General features: G+C 43.8%; 1 protein-coding gene across 2 annotated transcripts in view; it reads left to right on the top strand.

Annotated features, from left to right (window-relative positions):
• Positions 1-391: 391 nt before the first annotated feature.
• Positions 392-20,765, top strand: part of LOC119171634 (Sex peptide receptor) — a 239,765-nt gene continuing 219,391 nt past the window's right edge. The window contains exon 1 of one of the 2 annotated variants that reach the window (XM_075892196.1): positions 392-744. The gene's annotated coding sequence lies outside the window, so the exon portion shown is untranslated. The remainder of the gene's footprint in view (positions 745-20,765) is intronic. The other variant, XM_075892198.1, reaches the window with a different exon arrangement.

Below are 20,765 nucleotides of genomic sequence, written 5' to 3'. Positions count from 1 at the left end.
CATCCGAACGGCTCGCGAGAGACGGGAGGCACGGGAAAAACGGCGCGCTGGCCCGACACCGAGGGTGACAAGAGAGGTAAGAAGGGAATGAAGGGATTCAAGCACGAACTGGAGTGAGAGACTAGCTTGACGAAGGGAGAGGGAAATTAAAACACAAGATGGGATTCGACGAGGAGTAGGCGAGGGGAAAAGCAGGGACTAAGCGGAGGATACCAGTGGTGTCAGCGGCGGCGCTGGCGTCGTCTTGCGTTGGAAACGCCCGGCGAACAGCAGCGCGCGAGCTTGTAAGGTGGTTAGGGGGGAAGAGGAGGAGGTAAGCTCTCGAGTTTCTCCTCGGTGTCGCCGCCCAGGGCTCTCCCGAGATCGCAGCGCACTAGGCGGCGTGCAGTTGTCCAGTGCGGTGCCGACTGGAGCGGAGAAAGGGTCTCGGGAGCGAGCGCGCTCCTCGTTTCCGCGAACAGGCCGCGCCAAAAGTTACCGGCTTCTTCTTCGCTTCTCCCTCTTAGCGCTGCTCCCATTTTCGACGTCCAAAAAAAAGAAAGAAAACGCTTGGACAGTTCGGTGTTGGCGCGTTTGAGGTCCACACCCAGAGCGACCGCGACCACCACCGCTTTGTGCTCTCTCATCGAGCTCTGGAATCTAACAGGTTGCAGCAGCGGCCTTGCTCGGAACGCTTCCTTCGAAAACATTGCCCGCTTGCAGTCCCATTGACAGTGTCCTCAAAGCAACGAGTCATCGTCACAGGTAAGAAAGCTGCGATATCGTGAACACAATTCGTTTTATTCTTCGCTGATCGGCATATCGGCGCCTTAGCATTTGTGGCACTTTGATGTGCGTCACGAGTTCGCAATCACAACATTCACATAGCTGCGTAATCTAAAGAATGTCCCGTTTTGAGGCAACACATTCCTAATGCAGATTGCATGGTCACAATTATTCTGATATTCATTACTATAGCACCTTGTAAAACAAATTCTGCTTGACGTAGCAAGCTTTCTCCGCATAATTTCCAATATCTTTGAAACTCACCGTTGGAAAACAAGTTGTCGTCTGCGCTGTCACGATTTAATTTTTAGAGAGTTTAGATGGTATCGTGGCTTAATGTTGGCGAACTATTCGTTGGCATTCCGGCGTGCTGCCTTGGTGAATGGGTGGAAGGTTCGTGGAAAAACGCCAGCTGGTCGCAGAGAATTTACATAATAAGGCGTACAACGTGATCGAATCATTACTTGTGTTAACAGCTGTCAATTTTGTTGCCATGTAGATTCATATAACGTGCGCTCTCTACGCTAAGCGCACGCAGATTTTTTTTCTATACTCTTTGTTTTTTTTAGTCCGTGTTCTTCCGTGTCGGATAGATGTCCGGATTTTGACTTTTATTTCGATCTCAAATCACCTAAAATGGTTCGCTCTTCTCGGCGTCCATAATGTTCTAATATTCAGTCTACTTCACCACTTAAGAGTGAATGCCCCATCTGTTAGACTTATAACCTTTGGGATGTTGTTCCCATAAGCACACTCTCTCTATGGAGGCTTAAAAAAAAGTGTGTACGAGGGCTAGCAACAATCACGGAAGGAAATAGCGCAGTTTTCATTTTTATTTTTTTATACCATTCGGAATGCTTGGAGCCATTTCGCGAAAGAGCACTAGATTCGCTGTGCTAGAGACTAAAGAGCGAGGTGAGGAGTATAATCACACTAGCAACTGTTAAAGAACAAGATAACTTGGAATGTGACCAGCTTAAGTCAGGCTTACTACTGTAAGTGTACCCCAACTACTGTAGTCTGACACAAAAAAATATATCATCTGTTTTACCAGTATTACACATTCATGGCTGCTGTCCGTATGAATGCACGGGCAAAAAGGTTAAATAAAGTAAGGCTTTCATACCCTTGTGTGCCATAGTTGCCCATACAATGAATAACATATGCTACGAACTAGCTCTTCGGAGAAGTCGCACGACTTGTTGCAGACGCTTAAGACAGTGTCTTTGGCCCCAGAGAAGAGTGCTTGTAGTTATGACCTAATATTTAGAACCCTCGTCTAAACAACTAGAATGCAGCGGTTCGATTGCATTATAAGCGAACCTCATGGGTTTTGAAAGGTGTCAAGTTGGGTTTTGTTGAGTGTACGAGATCGTGCCACAGGGTGCGCAAGTTTTCAACAGATACAGGGTATAATCACCCATGGAACTTTTATATAACGGTGTGTACCCCTGGCGAGTCAGAGAGCAGGCATTAAAACATCGCATATATTTTGAAAGTTTGAGGAACATCGTCTAGCTCTACATTTCAAGCTCCTTACGGTGACTTGCCGGTTTTAACAGTGGAATTACAAGTACTTCTTTTGTTTACCATGACCTAAAAGGATATTTCGGTTCCATCTCTCCTGAAAAGGAGTAGCTTACGCTGCTCTGTGGGCTAATAGAGTAAAGTGCTGGAAGACAGTGAGGGTGAGAACAAAAATACATTAAGGTAAAAAAAGACGGCCTATTTCATTGTTTACACTATCGGAATGATGTAATCTAACGTATTGAACAAAAACAGCTGCAACTTAGCGCGAAACCTTATATGAAAGTGTTATAATTACACTATCTCAAAGTGCCTTCAATTACAACTACTGTCGGTACAGCTGCTATGAAAAGGGGTAAGCAAAGAGAGTGGAGACTGTCGGTTGTGTGACAGTCTCCTAGACTGTATACCACACTGTCGGCCGTATGTAAAGAAGAAACCAGAATATGCTACACATAACTTCGTGAAGCCCGACATTTTGTGGCAGATTTTCGTCACACTCGCCTACCACAACTGCCTAGAGTAAGAAATACAAGGTCGTATCGTCAATCTTTGATGAGATGAGAGAAAACATGGTGCTACTGACTGACGAGAAAGACCGTGTTTCATGTAAGGTACACACATATCTAATTTAGCGATGTTGCACAGAAGGAGCTAAACCTGCTCGATTGGCAAGAATCAAATTAATATGTCACGGCGTGTAGGGAGCAGCTATAGTGACCAGTTTATGATGGACGTATAATCGTGAAGTTGTTGCGTTGATCTAGACATTGCCGATCTAAAGTAGTTTATGACTAATTCATTTCACAGAGAGTAAGTCCCATTGTAGATGGTGGTATGGTAATTGTGAAGCTTTTGAATTTTTCGAATACGTTCCTGAACAATGCACGACTGGCACCACGGCGAACATTCGACGGCCACTGGTTAAGTCCTCGCAAGGGGAAAGATGTTTTTCATGAGCTTTTATTTTCTGTCAGATAACTACTTCACCGCTGTAAAATCCTGCAAAGTATGTCCCCTGTATCCTCAGTGGTTATTTTTTCATACGACGGATTGGTACGGTTGTGCCTAACAAACAAAAAAAGTGAGCTTTCGATTGCTTTTTTTTTTTGTGTTTGCCACAAGTAAGTGACTCAGTACTACATGTAACTTTTCACTTTGGTTTGAGCAAGGGTAGGCGTGTTTTGATAGCTTGAAATACCTGGTTATGAAAGTTCGATTCTCCGCATTTATTATTAGAACAAACGCGCAGAAGCTCAGTTGGAGCAGAACCTGTGTTGCCTTTCGAATCACCTTCTTGGTCAAGTAGTGCAGTAGCTGAACACACGCCACCACTGCTGTTAAACTGAAGCCGGTGATACCGGAATCGGCCTCATACAAGAAGGAAACATATTATATGTATAAACTTCAAGGTTTCGACAGCAGCACAGAGATGGTTCCCATTCTGCGAGAACAATATTGAAGCCAGATGCACTATTATTGCGTGCAATAATAGCTTACGCAAGCTTTCTGACATTTATTAAAGGGGAAGAACTCAATAAATAGGATAATATTGAAAGGAAACAAGCACGCCACATGAAACATTGTTGCCCATTTCATACAATGTGGCTCGATCTTGGCGTTGTTTATTCTCATTATTTGAAGTAGTTCGTGAACTTTGTGGCACGGACTCTTGTACTCCAAGGTCAAAAAAAAAAAAAAAACTCATTGACGGAGGCATTTGCCATGGCTCAACAGTATACGGCTCATTCTCGGTCATTCCCCAAAAGGGCTTATGTGCCTGCCAATAAAGATGCTTTATTGATAAAAATCATCGGGATAAATGGGCACATTATGCGAGGAAAATAATTTTCTCGACAAGTAGTGCTCATAATCTATGTTATATTTAAACCATCTCAATGGCGTCTAACCCTGCTAGTCCCTGATGTTCTCATTTCTCGCGAATTTCGTAAGAAATAGAAAAGTAGGTAAATGCGATGCAGAGGTTCAGGGATGTTAAGTTGCAGATGGTTGTCCGGTTTGCTGCCTTGCACTAGCCAGCGAGGGGATGTGCGTGGAGAAAAAAGGCGCAATAATCAGAGAGGGAATCAATATCGTTTGATTTGCATAGAGATACACCAGGACACAGAGAAAAAAAGGGGGAGGAAGCAAGCTGGCAACTGCCACCTGGAGGGACGCAATGCCAGCCTAGAAGAAAGAAAGACAAGCCGAAGGGAAGAGGAAAGAATGGAGGGAAAAAGAAATGTGCTCGATATCCGTATAAGAGGAGTCGGCATAGAGCACATGAAAGTGAAACGTGTCTTCAGTGAAGTAATTACTGTTTATCACACAATAATGTGTAATGTTTACACGTGTTTAGTGGCTACAGCACCCTTAGACGTTAACGTGCCTATGTTGACACCTAGTGGCACTTCTCCATCACGGCAAGCAACGACTCGCGACTGGGATGCATATTTAGCAAGCACCAAATTGCGAGCATCAGAGCGTCACGCAAAGAGCACATGAACTACAAGGCGTACTCAAGCATGCAAGTAAACTCGAACAGGTTTTCACTAAATTTGCTTGTGAACTTACCGACCGCTGCAGCGAAGGATCCATGATTAACGGGTCGGCGACAGTCCAGTGGATGTGCTTGGCATACGGTGTCATGTTGGCGAGCAGCGCTCTGCTGGTAGGTAGCTTCGGCGGAAGCAGGATCATCCTGGCCCTGCTTGTGTGTTTGAAAAACAATTAGGCTTTTCAAGTTCGTAAAACTTTTCCTTCTAGTTCATTTCTCTGCATTCTGTTCTGGAAAATTTCTACAACGTCATATCGTTCACGGATGTATGTCACATCAGTGAAGTCTTGGTGGACCCTGGCATAAAGCGCTTTGATGTTAAAAAAACTTATTTTTGGCGAAAACTTTTTGTGGCAGCATAGCGAAAGCTACGTGGGCGGGTACATCTGCGCATGAGTTTCTATATGCTATGTAGTCCGCTTGCGGGTCATTCTCATTTCGGCTTCTCGAGCGCATCCAACATGTACGTTTTCGCTTGGGTATCCAAGCCTTATGATGTTATTTCGAAACAATGTTTCAAAAGACACCTTACATATTGTTTTAATCAAAAACTATGGCAATGCTTGACACAGTCATAAATGCACCAGCGAAAGAAATAAATACACGAAAACAATGCTGTGTTCTAATCTAAATTTTCTTATAACAGTAATTTGTCAATTGTATAAACCTGCGTGTGATAAGGGAACATCGTACAGCAACGCTTGCATTTTTAAATAATTCAAATATTCCTAAATCAAAACACGTGAGAATCAGATTCATAGAAGCAGTATTATTTAGTTTTAAAAGGGCAATGTCCAGCAGCAAGTCTGATAGGTAATGCAACGTAATGGCAACAAACCATGTCTCGAATTTCGGTTAACACAGCGTCGGTATCGTCGTTTTCTTTTTGCTGATGCAAGAACTTTATTAAGATGTTCACAATGTTTTGCTTGTGGACGCGAAGGCATCGATGGGTCGCAGATATCTTGGCCACGACCGGTCACGAACGGATATGAAGTCCGTCTCATGTTCCTAAATACAAGCTGTTGAAACGCGCTTTGCTCGGTCGAAACCGCTGTCCTAAAGACGATAGCCTTTCTTGAGATTCTCCAACGTAGAAATTTTGGTTTGTCTGTCTGTCACTGGATTCAGCCAAGCAGCGAAAGTTTAAGCACTTCCTTCAACACCCATGGCCATCTTGATATGGTGACAGTGTTCGTTTCTGGAAACAATTTCGCTCAAAATGAAATATTACGCATATCTAAGGCACAACATCACTACATAAATAGTAAATGATGTATTTTTTTTTACTTCTAAATGCATAGATATGCAATTCTGAACAACCTACACTTTCTTACGATGCGCTTACAATGCGACACTATGCACGAATAAGTGGGTGTTTCCTACACATCGCGAAGACGATACGGTGCTGCCAGTGGCTCTGCGTTTTACACAAGCTTTCGTTTCCCGACATAATTGCCACATAGTGTGCATTTCTCACTCAAAGCTGCCAGACAGAAGACTTTTTGGCGATATTTTCAGCAAAACACGCAGATACGCGGCTTATTTTTGCACAATCGGCCACACAATACACGCCTGTTGTCCAGGCGGAGCTTTTCACTGGTGATTTTATTTTCGTTTTGAGAATCGTTAACATCTAAAAGGTCCAATAAGCACTCCAGGCATAGATGCTGACGGGTATACAGCACGCGATCTTTAGCGCGATTGTATCAGCGATAAGAGGCAACTGACATATGGACCACGTGTAGGAATGTAATTTATGAAAAAGGTCAATGCTTTTACGTACAGCCTCGGATCGCGATTTCGCTTTAAAGCAACTGATCTTGTTGCAGCGTGACAGGTCACCGATATCCCTTTCAAGGTGGCCACCGCGTTCAGCAATGCCACCTAGAAAAATATGATCAGGCCTGCTCATCTCCTCATGACGTCACTCGCTTTGCCCGAGCAAGCCTGCGTATGGGAGGCTGTGAATTCATTGCCATCATCGTCTCCCGTTAAAAGAAAGCATTCGCGGCGAAGTTTGCATGCTTAACAGCTTTATTCTGCCCTGTGGGGAGAAAAGGGGGATCGTTTAAGAAATGCACTGTGCTTTAAAGCTTTTGTAGATTCACCTGTGAGCAATTTCTTCCATGAAAAAGTCAAAAATGGTACGCAGTCAAACGTGTAGTCGATCTATAAGTGCAAAATTGGGCTGATCAACAAAGTGACGAAATAAATATGGTAAATTTTATCCATTCATTATTTATTTACACACACGCATGCCGACACACACTATCTAGAGCATGCAGAGGAACTGTTTGTACTCATTTGCAAAGTTTCTGCAGTTTCATTTGTACTGTTTCGGACATCTGTCTTCATATAAACACAGTTATTTAATAGATTTTGTGCTGATGCCACAAGTATAATATTCAGCACAATATCAGGGTGATGGCCTTTGCCACAGAAAAAAATCTTTAGTTTCACAAACATCTCTGGTGACCGACACAAAAATTGGCGTTTCCTCTTCTGCTCTGATTTCTCTCGCACTTGTGCGTAGTCGGTCATATAACTTAGTGCATGGAAAAAAATTAATACTGGGTCTATATCAACCCGTCTAGCCCCGTGGGTGCTTTTACTCCACTGTCGGCTCTTGGATCAGTGCATTTTTGGTAGTGGTTCTTAAATATTCTAGGTTGAAGTAGAAATGACCCATCTGAAAGCCATTTAAGACAGTGCTTTACCGTGTCCACACGCATCTAAATTTAAAAAAAAAACATATTAAGCTACGACGCTGGCCACAATAGTACCGCAATAAAGTCGTAGGAACACCGGCAAGAAAATACTATGCACGAAGCTGAAGCACTAAGTAATGCAACAGCATTCCTTCCATTTTTCTCAAAGAAGTGAACAGAGGTAATACAACAAGTTTACGGCAGTAATCGCCAATAGCAAAGTGTTTACCAACCCTGAAGTAAAGACGCCTGTTCTGTAAACTAACTGCCACATGCGCGCTCCTTACTTATACCAGGGCTTACACCAACAAGTCAGAAGCTCACATGACACTTTTATTTTAAAGCAAACACGGAACATGGTCGAGACGGGGTCAATGGAAAGAGTTAGAAACATGTTAGAACGCACGTACCTTCGGGTCGGATAGAAAACGTATGTCGACGTTAGCTTGACGAACGACACGGTCCCCTTTTTTTTTTTGTTCGGTTGTCCTTAGAAAACGAGAACACGTGCAACTTCAGTCTTTTTGCCGCGACGATTCCCCACGCAGCATGGCCCAACCGTTCAGATTTGCAGCCGTACACTTTCCGAATACTTAGTGCACAAAACACATCACATATCCACGCTGCAGCTCACGGACAAAGAAAAAGACGGCCTTCTCGAGTCACCGACAAGCACACCAGCACGCCACGAAAACGTTCGTCAGGCTTGGCAATCTATGTCTGTCGAGCGACGAGAGCTAGCATAGGCATGTCTGTGCAGCGAAACACACCAATCAAAACGGAGTGACGTCAGAGCCCGCGGACGACGCTGTGAGAAGGCCAGAAATTATCTAGGTGGCGTTGGCGTTCATAAACCCACTTGCGCTGATGGTATCACTCACGCACATCTTACTTGCTGATTTCTTATGTGGGTGACGAAATATTTGATTACGCACCGCTCTCCTCATTTCTACCAGCTCGATGAAAACAGATCACTTAACGAACACGCACCTATGTTCCCTCACAAGCTGCGACGTGAAGCTTCTGCAACCGAGCGACCCCATCGTTCTTTAAAAAGGGAAATGACACCCAAAATTCACAAAACTGTAAGCAGCGGAAAATGAATATCCCACTCGGGATAAGCTTTCCTGATAACAATGCAAATTATATTAAACCTCAAAATTATATATTTTGTTTTCATGTTTTTCTTTATGCTATGTAGATATAAAAGTTCGCGTTCGAACTACATGTCCAATTGTAGCAAAACCGGCTCGCTTCTGCTTCGTAGCGTCGGCTGTGATGCCACAGAAAGTTGTCGCGAAGTACAGACAAGCGTAAGTAAGCTCGATAAAAAATTGCATCATCTCCCCCAAAAGAGAACCATGTATAGATGCGAAGGAGCAGCTGCTAACCCGTACACTGGCGGCCGCGTTGACGCTGGCGTTCATCTCGCCGTTGCGCAGGAGCAAAACCTAAGCTCCCTAGATTTAATCTAGAGACCTTAGAGAAACCTTGGGAGGCGCGAAGAAAGCACTGATGGACCTGTGCTTCCTACTGGAATATTCTAATCACTTCTAATAGAAACACACAGACTGAAGATTTCGATCAGACATGTGCACACACACCCCCAGTCCGCTTTTAGTTAACATCCATGCTGCGATATTTTTTGTTCAACAACGCACAGGTACGATATCCCATGGGTACTACCTTGGAGTTAAAGATCAAGTGCACACGGGGTGACCAGAGAACGGTTGTGCAGCGCGAGCAGTCAATTTTTGTTTCAAATCAAGAAACTCGCTAGCAGACACTGCCTCCGTCGGAGTTGCGAGGCAAGAGAGGGGAGGAGGAGGGACGTGCATGCTCACTAAGAGTGATCACGCTGCACGTCAGATGATCGCATCAATAAAGTGCCTCTAAGTTGGTGGCCAGGTACGTTTGATCCATAGAAGTGAGTAGATCTAGCTGAGTCTTGTCGCGTCGAGAAACACACCCTCTCGGATAGGCGTCGTGCATTTACATTCATGGTATTCATATTATTTGAGAAATCTCACTGCGTAGCAATAGCGGGACTCTGTACTATAAGATTCTTAAGTGCATCACAGTAGCCACAAGCTTCGCACAACCAACTCTCAACACGCCCTTGACGGTACAAGTTCTGTTGCCCCAACGCAGGGCCTTCTCTTACTTGATATACATGTCCACTGGAACGACGAGGCAAAATAAAAGTTTAATGATACACGCACTAGGTGTCATAATCATTTAAATAGGTGGATCGCTATCCGAAACCGACAAATGCATCTTGGAATGCCAGAACGCTGGAGCTTCACAGTAGGGATTTAAAAAAATCAATCTTGTGATAAAACTAATTGAATGTACCAAGTTAAGGTGTTGAATTTCATATTGCTGCGCACACATACTGTAAACACTGCTTGACCTTGCACGTGAAATGCGAAAAAATAGCATCGCATTGGTATATGGTACACTACACGCCGCTGTTGGAAGCCCTTTCACTTAGAATATTCCGAGTCTAACACGTGGATCAAATCTTCGCGCTTTTTTATTGCGATAGCAAATATATGGGCATTCTCAGCTGGATTTTGCCGCCAGCTTCGACGTCGACGTGGGCGTCGTCGTCACTCACCGTATATGTACAAGTACCTATATGAAAATGCAAGAAAGAAAAAAATCAAGAAAAATGACTCCGGCGCGCGCAATCGAACTTGGGTCTTCTGAATCGTGAGTGTGGGGCGTTAACTACTGAGCCTCCGAGGAGCTCGTCCTTCAACGTTCAAACGGCAAGCTATCAATCACTACTCCTTACCGCTGGTTACGGGCATCTCTGAGGGTAAATATTGTGTTTTCAGCATTACCAGCAAGATGGCGCAAAGAGAGCGCGTAGCAACATCGTCACAACGCGTGGCCGCGCTCTCATCTCCCACGCGCACTTTGCCCTGCAAAGAGCAGGAGGTCGACGCTCGCTCCCGTGCCCTTATCTGGAGTTAGGGAGGATCCTACGTCTTGGGTGGCGTTCGGCTTTTACCGGAACGATTCTCTTTTAGTTACCGTGCGCACAAAGGTCACTGAAATCGTTGCACGGTCTACGTTTGCGAAAAACGCGCTCTTCAGACACAGACAAGTAACAACTGAGACGCTTATTCGCGTTCATCTGTACCTGGGAGTGCGTTTAGTGCGCCATTTGTGTGTGAGAAACGTGGCGCACGTTTCGATATGCTGACCTTCCAATTTGTTGCTATTGCGTTCATTGCTTCACCTTTGCAGCAAAGCTGTGACTTCTTTTTTTTCCCTCTTCCAGTGCATAAAAGTGGCAACTAAATAAGGTGTGTTCTACTTATTGCACTTCAATCAAGCTCACGTCTACAATGGCGAAACCAAATATTTGTGGTAAACACGTCGAAAAAAAATAAACGTCATGACTATCAGCCTTTCCTCTTCTGTGTACACTCTCCTTTTTTTTTTTTTTGCGGACTTCGCATTGCGGTTGAGATGTGGTTTTAACAGGTAGGAATTCATTTCAAATGTTTGATCTATAGTAGCTGCGAGTATACGCGCTGAAGGGAAGCTTTCTTGTATTGACCGTAAATGGTCATTTTGCGCTGTCAGAGTGATTTCGCGCGACGTTCGCGTTCTATTCATCACGATTTCTGGACGACAGACACCACCCGGGAACGCTCAGTAGGACGTTCCCCGTCATGTCTTATAACTGCCTGCCACTGCTCAGTCGTCCGCTGAACGATCAATTCGCAACGATTAATTACGGTCTGACGACAGGCTGCCTGCACACTATTGTTTCTGCTGGCCCCAATTTTTCTTTTCTCCTCGGTAAACGACACAGCTGGGATTTATTTGTTTCACTTACGTGAAGGCTGCATTTTTGTTTCGTTGTTGTTCCGTTTCTATTGCAACTCGGCCTGCATATGCGCCTTCTGAGCTACTATGTTCATGTAGCAACCTAGTGTCCCGTTTCTGAATCCCCCAGTGTAGGGTAGCCAACCGGATGTCTCTCTGGTTAACCTTCCTGCCTTCTCCTTTTCGTCACTTCCTTCCTCCTTAGGTTATAAAGATGAGAGAATGTAGCGTGGGTTGTATAGTCAGAAGAGTGTGACATTGAGAGCAAGTATAGCACAAGTTCCATTATTTGCCGAACGCATAATATTTTATAGATTTGTAGTACTTATTAGGCTGTGCATTAACGAATTTAAAGTGAGTGTAATCTAAATAATGATTCGCGGAAGACCTGTATTAATAAAGATTGAAGACGCTTTTCAAGCTAGAGAGCAGGAATGTAGGAAGCTAGTGTTGGTGAGAAAATCACTCAAGGTGCAGTTTTACACCCGTGTCCGTAAAGAAGTACCACAGCTTCGATATTCGTTTGAGCAACTTTACTTAAGTCGCAACGGTTAGGTCACTGTAGCACGTTAGTGAAATATCTTACAGGTGCACTAGAGAGTTATTTGATGCATATGTAATCACCTAAAAAAAGGAGACATGTATCAGGGTACCGCCGCTTGATCTGGTACACCGCGTAATCCGCTACCTGATGTCACGTTCAAAATTTTAAAAAGTTTTAGCCCATCTTTGTTGACGCGTTCTTTCGTCTTTTTGTTTCTTTCATGTGTATGCTCTATAGTTTCCTCAATTACATGGTATAGCTAGCACTCGTCGTTTTGAAAAATTACAGGCCGATCAGCTTACTGTTCACTCTCTACAAACTATTTACAAAAATATTAGGTAATAGAATAAAGGCAACATTAGAGCTTAATCAACCGAAGGACCTCGCAGGATTTCGTACGGGCTACTCCACAATAGACCATAATCATAATATCAATCAGATAGGAGAGAAATGCGCGGAACACAATCATTACATAGTTTTCACTGATAACGAGAACGTATTTGACTCAATCGAGACATCAGCAGTAATGCATGGGTTACAGAATCATGGCACTGACGAACCCTACGTAAACATACTGGAACAAATCTACAGTAGATCCACAGCCAGCATAGTCTTGCACGAAGAAAGCGACAGAATCGCAATAAAGGAAGGTGTAGGGCAAGGATATGCGATCTCTCTAATGCTTTTCACTGCGTGTTTACGGAAGGTTTTCAGGGCCCTGAGATTGGGAATAGTAAGGGATAACATTTAATGAGGAGCATTTTAATAACCTGCCTTTCGCTGATGACATTTCTGTGATGAGTAACTCAGGGGACAAATTACAGCTCGTGATCAATGATCTGGACACGGAAAGCAGAGGAGTATGTCTGAAAATTAATATGCGCAAAAATAAAGTAATGTGCAACAGTCTCGGTTGAAAACAGAGCTTTGCGATAGGTAGAGAGACACTGGAAGTTGTAAATATAAGTAATCTGTCTATTTGGGACTGGTAGTAACCGCGGGGCCGAACCATGACAGTGAAACAAGGATAAGGTAGATCACATTGGGCAAGCATTCTCAAATCATGAATGGTAATCTACCACTATAACTCTCAAGAGGAAGGTATATAACAGCAGCCTCTTTCGTGTACTTACCTACGGAGCATTATAACTTAGAGGCTTGCAAAAAGGGTTCAGCTTAAATTGAGGACGACGCAGTGAGCTATGGAAAGGAAAGTGATAGGTGTAACCTTAAATGACAAGAAGAGAGCAGAGCGGGTCAGAAAAAAAAACTGGGATTAAGGATATCATAGTTCAAAACAAGAAAAAATGGACGTTGGCCGGGCACGCAGCACGTTGTCAGGATAACCACTGGTCATTAAGGGTAACTGATTGCATTCCCAAAGAAGGCAAACGCACCAAGGGAAGAGAGAAAGTTAGGTGGGCCGATGATATTAAAAAAAGTTCGAAGGTAAGACCGGGTTGATGGGCGAATCATGGGAGAGGCCTTTGCCCTGCAGTGGGCGTAGCCAGGCTGCTGATAATGACGAAGTGGACTGGAAGCTTACTCTTTTGTATTTGATCTCAAGAACATCTACAAAACAGTGTTTAAGAGAATGCAGCCACTCCAGGGACACCTCTTAGACAGCCTCTGCGCGTTGGGGGCGCATTACGTGTAAGAGTGTACGAGCTTACCGAATAATGGTTACCGAGAAAGCGAGACAGCGTGTGCGCCAGCAAATTTTAGCAAAGTTTGAGCTCCCCATACGTAAACGTTTACGTGTGTATGTACATAAACGTATACTTTTAAATTTTCGAAAACAGCGAATCTCTAATAATAATAGCATTTAAATATATGTTTGAGTTAGGTCAAACCGAATCATCGTTAGAGGAGAACCCAAACTTGTAATAAACACAGGCCAGATGATTGGCCTACTGCGCTGATGAAAAGTGCTGGCATTGATTTATTAGAGCGCTGAGCCAGAATAGCTTGACTTAAATTCTTGTACCTACTTATTTATAACAAAGTAAATATTGATGTCACTCATCTCATAAGAAGTTTAAAATTACGACCAACCAGACAAAACCATACTCAGATGCTCACGGAATACACGTTTTATACGGACTGTTCCAAAATTTTTTTTCATTCACCACAAGAAAATGGAATAATATTCTATTACAAGTCATGGAAAGAACGTAACTAACTCAATCTTTAACTGCACTTGAAGGAAACCTTGAATTTTGATAGATATTTTTTTTGTTTTCTTAACCCTAAATTGACCTGTGAGGCTATACGCCTGTCTTCCTCTCTGTTGTGAGTGCCTTTTTTACTTTTATGCCACAGCGTGTAGTTGACGTTTCGCACTTCAGCTCCATTTTGTAAAATTATTATACCAAGGTCTCAGAAGTTTTAATTTTTTTGTTTTTGTTTCTACTTATTTTCCTCTCATAAGGACCTATTGACAGCCCATTTTCTCCTCGTTCACCTACTACCAATGACTCTTATTTCGCACTTTTTATAAAAATTTTTCTAGTAATTTATCACAATTGTGAGATGTGTACTTAATTACTTTTTATGCCCTCCTAGATCTCTCTCGGATTGGCAGTATCTATGAATACATAAAATAAAGAAATATGGAACGCTTTTAGCGTGCACAGTATTGATTTATTGATTGATATGTGGGGCTTAACGTCCGAAAACTACCTTATGATTATGAGAGATGCCGTAGTGGAGGGCTCTGGAAATTTTGATCACCTAGGGTTCTTTAACACGCACCCAAATCTGAGTGCATGGGCCTACAGCATTTTCGCCTTAGTCGAAAATTCAGCCACTGCAGCCGAGATTCGTTCCTGCAACCTGCCGGTGAGCGGTCGGTTTTAGCGTGACAGTATTTTCGTATACGCCATGCCCACGGCCTATATATGGCGCGCAGTGCAATGCAAGATGTCTGCGGAAGGATGATCAACCAGCGAACTCACATAAGAAAAGATAGCACGCACGGACGTACTCTCCATGCCGCTTTTATCGGATGAATTTTTCATTGTCCCCTGAATTTATATCGAACCAAAGTACTTTCCCAATCGATAGGAACTGCTGAATGTTCGCCACCTCATTTCTGATATGTGCTATGGGGTTTAACGTACCGAAACCACCATATGAATATGAGAGACGCCGTAGTGGAGGGCTCTGGAAATTTCGACCACCTGCGGTTTTTTAACGTGCACCCAAATGTGAGCACACGAGCCTACTACATTTCCGCCTCCATCGGAAATGCAGCCACCACAACCGGGATTTGATCCCGCGACCTGCGGGTCAGCATCCGAGTACCTTAGCCACTAGACCACCGCGGCGGGGCGCCCTACCTCATTTCTCGTCGCATTGCAAAGGCTGGTGGTGTCAGCTTATCGACCAAGTATCAACGATGTTTTGCGCAATCCTGTCCGTGCTACTGAAAACTGCGTGAACTAGAATTCACGTATGAACTGAACGGCACTCCGAGATCGTTTGTACCTAGCCGGTCTGGTGGATTTGCCGCTGTAGTAGGCCACTAGCGAGTAGCGCACCGTCATGGCTGCACAGGACCGAATGTTTCACGTAGCGATGGTTTGCAAACATAATACGCCGTCGTCATTACTTGCGCTGTAAGGATCATCCAGCTGCTTCTTCAACGGAACACAAGCATTTAACTTCCCCTTAAGTAGCGCTTTTGTCACAGTCATGATCAGACTGACAGTGCGCAATTCTCTGCACTCAGATGTTGCAGGTTCCATCAGCGCGACCGAAACAAGGATATCAACACTCGTACGCAGTCGTAACGTCGAAATTCCGAAAATTTGTCGAACAACAACGTCGTTCGTACAGCACTGGTGAAGTGCAGAAGAAGTTAGCAAGGACTGTAGTCGTAGCTGCATATTTTATTGCTATAACCATTTCACTTCGCTGGTCGAGTTCGAGCGTGTTGGCGACATCTGGTGCTTTGTAATATCCACTGTCATTGGGATACATTCAATGTACAAGAAAAAAGTATGTTTTTATTTTGAGCTCTCTGAAGAATAATATACAATAAATACAATCAAAGCGACTTACGAGCGTGAAAAAAACATTAACGCACGACGAGACGTGAAGTGCAACTCTGCTTGTGAGCTAGCAGCTGATAGTTCATCGCTGCTGTCCCTCTCATCGCGTTGAGAACCATGTAAGTTTAGTGAAAAATCCTCGACGTCAAGGCGGTTTCTCGGAACATCACTGCTGAAAGTAACCTGGGGAATTATCTCTGCCAAACAACTTCGATAGCACCAACAACGCGCCATTCACCACGCACAACATACACACGGCCTCACTCACCACGATAATCTGAGAGTGCGGAGGTCATTTCGCTCCAATACCCGACAAGAAAGGAATCGCTAGCAGTGTGCTGCCATCTATCAACAAACGTAAAAAACAAGCGGCGCAGTGTAGGCCAAGGTTCGGAAGCGCAAATCGCGAGCCTGTACTAACTTCCGCGTACAATTAGTGTTGTGGGATTCGCGCACTACAATATCACTGACGAATTCTATGCGCACGTAAAACAAGGCGAGTTTTAACTGGAATGATCAGACGATAACATCCAACTATCCAAAGTGGCTGCGGGAAATCTCGCGAAGCTGATATGTGTACTCCGCGGGTTATAATCGAAAGCGCGAGGTGCCACGTATTTTCACGAAAACTTCACGTCCCGCAAGAACGAATCAAATTTATCATGTCATGTACTGTCCAGTATATCACTTGTGCACGAAACATACAAAGTGGTTTGTGTTCGTTTCTTGCTAACGCGTCAACATTGCGGCTAGCACCGCTGAACAAGAAACAGCAAGGAAATATTGGAAGCGTCTGTCTACTGATCATCCTTCAGAGGACGCACCTGAATTCCGCTAGACGGCGCGGAAGTCTATGAAACATTGAATACGCAAATGGGTGTGAAAATAGCGGGTTATCGAATGTTGGTGTCCGCATCTTGTGAAGCTTAGTGCAACCACAGTAATGAACACGTTTGTTATCGTCTAGTGTTTATGAGGAAAAAATGATTCAAAGGCAACTAATTCGTAACTGTGCCGCTGTAAGGCATTTATTTATACTAGACGTAGACTGCATGACGTCTCGGCATTAACAAGTTAGTGCTTGCCTGGATCATCTTGACTTGCAGAGGTGGCACTATCCTGCCTGTCGGGGACCATAGACCTCTCGCGTTTACGGCGTTGGTATTATAGGTCCCTCAAGCTTTGGTAAGCCAGCTGTAACAAAGTGATCGGAATTCGTACTCGCTCATCGGCTTGTTTTGACTCGGTGGCTAGAGTTCGCACAAATAAGATATATCCTTCGCCACGCATGAAGGTGCATTTGCAAGATGGGGCCGTAAACGTAAAGCATATGGTGCGAGTATTTTTCGTTCCGTAAAAATCTATGCTCTGTAGAGGTCCACGCGTGTGCAGCTGTCTTCCGGTATCTGGTAATATTTCCGTTGTCCAGTACCATGGTAACGTAAAGAAGTACACCTACAACGGCAACTTCCCGAGCACACTTGTTCTCTCTACAGTATCACGTAGCAAGCAAATGTGTGCTCCGGAGGTTTCGAAAGATATTATCATCAAAACTAATGGTCATATCTGTGTTAAGATAAGCCTCGATAACGCTTTACGTGCAGAAATGTCTAAATTTCTTTCTTGATGGATAAAGTACGTAAAGTCTTGGCGTGCTTTTGTGGATTTGCGTATATATTTTCCAATGGCCTATTTACAGGGGTTGCAAAAGGGTCGCTCCAAGAGCAATCATGTGGAACTGTTGGCATCAACATGCAGTGACTCGGTGAAGTTCTAGGTGACGTCAGTGTAACACGAGTAGACCTGTATCAACTCCATGCGCGACAAGTTTATCGGAGCTTTGCCTCGGCACGCGTCCATGCAGGCCTACTCGCCACAGGTTGACGTCACCTAAAACTTTATCTAATCGGCTTCCGGCGGTTACACATGGTCGTTTTTGGAGCGATCGTTCCACAACCTCTTCAAGTGACGCTCTGTGGTCAGTGGAACAGTTGGAAAGTTGTGCTTGATCTGATTTTTTGTGTGTGTGTGTGGTGTTGGTTTCAAGTTTAGTGTACTTGTTGTTTTTCTGAATGTGATTCTCACACTGGGAAAGCGCAGCTACTCACCACTTTTCCACTTAAAATGAAAAGGCTGTTCGAAATTAGATTGCCGCGAAGGGCAGAAGATCCAGAGCCCCAAATGAGCGAAGCCCAGCTTAGACGTGAAGGGCTTGCATGTGACACCGAGTTTAACACGAGGTGAACGAACTGACGTTCGATTCACGAATATTAGATTTATAGCAGCTTCACTGACTCAGCACCGCGAATGATGATCAAACGGTGCATCCGCTGGCAAAAGCAAAGGAGAGTACTGAAATAGCACTGCGATGCAGCCACCGTTTAAACAGTCTTCGTGACATTGTGCCAACGAAGCGACGAGGAAATCACGAAAACGTGACGACGTCAGTTCAATGACTGACAAGAAGCGAATTCCGACGGAATTTTTTTGGTAAGATGTTGATAGAATTTGCGCAACTACTTGAAAGTCTTTTCCCCTGACGCCTGAACAAAGAAAGTAAAACACCTATCGGAGGCTTCAGACAAACACTGTTCGAGTAATAAAAGCAGTTGTTTTTACCGACATGAATGCCCACGGAGCCGATATAGTTTTCTTTGCGTTTTTGCTACGACATCTCACTTAGAAACTGTCATGCGCGCTCTCCAACGCATATATTAAGGAAACGCTGTTCGAGTGCATTGTTTAGATGTTTCGTGGTATTGCCACACATGAGCACATATTCCTGCGTAATGCTAGCAGTTTTGGCTGTCCGTAACAAACATTTTTACAGGCTAAAACTAATGAGTGGCGCCACGGGACGAAATTTGTTTTCGCCACTCCTCGATCACGAAGCATCAAAATATCGTATCAATGTAGTTAAACTTGAATAAGTAAATGGGTGATTCCTTCGGTGAAGTACGCGTCATATCAAGTGTATGGTGTTTAGAAAACTGCGCATGGCGAATGGCAATAAAATGTGCGGATATTTTGAACTTTTAACCACCTAATGAAAAACAAGTGCATTGGAGCAGAGCCATAGAACTGCAGTGCACACTTAATGAAGTGCCACAGTAGTGTTGCGCAAGGACAGGAGAACTTCAAGTTCACTTTCACGTATTACTCTCTCGTAAAAATATGGCCATCCACTTCGCTGCGAACTCTTCGTTAAGCAGAAAGTTTCATTGACCCAAATTTTGAACTCCGCACCAGACTCTTCAATTATTATGTAATGATGAAACGGGTGGTTTCCTGAGCTTTCATCACGCAGCACGAAACTGCTGCGGTGCTCTAAAAATCCTGGTGGTAAAAAATGAGGCTATTGGAAGTGCTCCCCTTTTGAGCACGGTGGGGAAATCGTTTGTGCTGCTTTTTTTTTTTTTTTACTACCCGACCTGGCTTCCTCGCTATATCGCGGCTAGCAGTGGTACAAGCTTCATTGACAGCTTTCAGGCCGGTAATGGATCTTCGTAAACCGGGCCCTTTTATGGACACTTTTCAGTAAGCTTGTTGGCCTTGACTGAAATAATTCACTTTAAGCGAACCGACCTAGCTAATAATGGTCATTAGGCTATCTCGTCTTTTTTATACTCCCGTGGAAAATGTCGAGAAAAAACTGTGAATAAAATAGGCTTTCAAAACTTAGGCCGTTAAGCTCCACGTATATTTATAAACGTTTTTTCATGTTGAATTCATTGTTATTTTTTTAAAGCGGCAATAAGAGTATTCTTGAGTTTTCCGAGATAGGAAAAAAAATATTCCCTGCACTTGATATATGTCGAGTGGAAATTGTATTAAGTGTGACAACCTGCAAACTCCTAATATATAAGGCAATCGACATTCTAAAATTCGTTCTCCATTTAAGACATGTACAAGTCTTACCACACAATAATTGTCGGGTTTCCCTCCCAAAATATTGATAATATAGTGAGAACACTGCAGCAGACAGCTCGAAAAACTTCTATCATTTGGTGTTTTTTTAACGTGCACTTTAATCTAGGTACATGGACCTCCACAATTTTACTTCCATAAAAAATGCACCCGCCGAGGCTGGGATCAGTCCCGCAACCTTCGGCTCAGCGGTCAAGCACTACAACCACTAGAAAACCGAGGCCAGTGAAACTAAGTAATAGACGCTGCACGTGCATAGCCGTCTGAAACTTTCCGTGGAAATCACCTGTTATAGGAAAGTAAGCTCATTGTGCCAAAATTGAAAAATTGGCAGATTTTACGTACACTGGGAATCGATGATATGCGAAGCATGAATGAGAAATGTTTATATGCCAGTTTAAAATCAGAAGAACGTTATGAGGTGGAGGTAAATTATGCCGTACATAACTTTCATGTGATAATTATTATGTTTGGACGTCTCATTTACCTCTATAATCTATCCACGCCACCTGATACCAAATTTCATATGTGTGGAGCTATCGAAACGGTCACGAGCGTGCTATGAGCGTAGCATGTAGTCATGTTTTACATGATACACATATCATGATGATGATGTTCGGACATGTCATTTAACTTCACCGTCTATTGAAGTCATGCAATACAAATTTGGTATATGTGAAGCTAGAGAAACGACCGCGAGCGCATCATGAGCGTGACATGTGGTCGTGTTGTTACATGACACGCATCTCATGATTATCATGTTTGCACCAGGCACATACCTTCGTCGTCCATTCACGTCCCGAGATAGCAAACTTGGAATATGTGAAGCTTGC

Source organism: Rhipicephalus microplus, chromosome 4 (genome assembly GCF_043290135.1).
Source record: "Rhipicephalus microplus isolate Deutch F79 chromosome 4, USDA_Rmic, whole genome shotgun sequence".
NCBI lineage: Eukaryota > Metazoa > Arthropoda > Arachnida > Ixodida > Ixodidae > Rhipicephalus > Rhipicephalus microplus.
The sequence above is the reverse complement of the archived record's forward strand: the minus strand, read 5'-3'. Positions and strand labels throughout refer to the sequence as shown.